The sequence below is a fragment of the Rousettus aegyptiacus genome, unplaced genomic scaffold (genome assembly GCF_014176215.1).
Source record: "Rousettus aegyptiacus isolate mRouAeg1 unplaced genomic scaffold, mRouAeg1.p scaffold_m13_p_1, whole genome shotgun sequence".
NCBI classification, from domain to species: Eukaryota; Metazoa; Chordata; class Mammalia; order Chiroptera; family Pteropodidae; genus Rousettus; species Rousettus aegyptiacus.
This window is the reverse complement of record NW_023416284.1, coordinates 133831956-133833539: the sequence shown is the minus strand read 5'-3', so window position 1 is coordinate 133833539 and position 1584 is coordinate 133831956. Positions and strand designations below refer to the sequence as shown.

At 35.0% G+C, this 1584-nt stretch overlaps 2 pseudogenes; both read left to right on the top strand.

Annotated features, from left to right (window-relative positions):
• Positions 1-297: 297 nt before the first annotated feature.
• Positions 298-416, top strand: LOC118605389 (annotated as a pseudogene).
• A 70-nt stretch (positions 417-486) lies between these two features.
• On the top strand, positions 487-605 carry LOC118605400 (annotated as a pseudogene).
• Positions 606-1584: the final 979 nt, after the last annotated feature.

Here is a 1584-nt window from a genome sequence, read left to right as displayed (position 1 = left end):
GAGTTATATATCATTCAGATAAATTCTATAGGATGCCAAACACAGATAAGTGAAGGTTAAAAACTTTCATATTAGATTAGTCAAAAAATGTTTATCGAGCACTTATGCATTAGGTACTATTATAGACACTTAAGCTAAAGCAATGAACAAAGCCAACTAAAGCACTGTCATCATGGAGTTTATAATCCAGCTAGGTGAGACGTGTAATAAGATAAATAAATTATTTTTATATTATAAAATAATAAGTGCTTTGACAGAAATAAACCATGGAAGGTGGATCAAGAACTCTGGATAAGGATCTATGGCCATGCCACCCTGAAAGTGTGAGATCTCTTCTGATCTCAGAAGCTAAGCAGGGTCGGGCTTGTTTAGTACTTGGATAGGAGACTACCTAGGAAGACCATATACTGTAAGTATTTTAAAATATAAATTAATCAAATTAAATTAAATTAAAAAATTAAAAGTAAATCCTGGTATGAAGTCTCTGTCTATGGCCATGCTACCCTGAACAAGCCCAATCCCTTCTGATCTTGGAAGCTAAGCAGGGTCGGTCCTGGTTAATACTTGGATGGGAGACTACCTACTAAGAACAGGTGCTGTAGGTGTAAAAAATAAAATAATAATAATAAGAGCTTGTAAGCTGACAAGGTCTTTGTAATCTGTGAGGTCAACCAAGGGTTGTCTCTACTAAAAAAATAAAAAAAAAATTAAAATAGAACTCTGGGTAAAAATGTAGTCACAATTTTAAAAAGACGGACTTGAGGAAGATCTGATTAGGAAATTCTACTTGAGCAAAGGTTGGAGGAGGGTTTTTTAGAGACCAAGCCTGTGAGTAAAGGAATAAAATTCCAGGAAGACAAAGCAGCAGATGCAAAAGTCCTGAGGCGGTGCACTTGACAAGTAGTCTCCTTACAAAACCTATCAGCTCTGCCTGTTTTAAGCACACAGACTTGTTGAAAGAGTAAATACCAAAACCTAGCTATGCAATTTGTGGTGAGTTTAATAAAATTTTTTTCCTGCCAGAAATTACAGAGATTTCCATTTGTTTTATCTTGCTTTTTATTCAAATATGTTTGAGTGTTATCCATGTACCAGCCATTATGTTAGTCTTCTGGTAAGTGGAAAATGCATAACTCTGCATTTTAAATGTACTTACTCTCAAATTTCTTGGAAGCTGGCTAAAAATACATATTACAGGGTCTCATCCTCAGAGAAGCAGATTCACAAGTTCTAAAGTGGGAGCAAGTATCTTCATGTTAACAGTCTAGTTCATGTTGATTAAAGTAGTCTAGGTGACACAATTTAAGAATCACTTATCCAGGTGGTGTGTTGTACCTTCAAAATAGTAACAGGTTACACATATTCAGAATTGGGCTACTGCCTAAGAATACATGCTTGCCATTAAAGAATTAGTTAATCTGACAAAGCTTATACCTGGTAGATATTTCTCTGTGATATAGAAGGCAAGATAATTTGCTGAGAGTGAGAATGAAGGGAATGCAAGACTGGAAGATAAAAATTTAGGAAATGTAGGTGGCAAAGTGGCAAGAAAGAAAACTATAGAATAACTTTATTGAACCAACC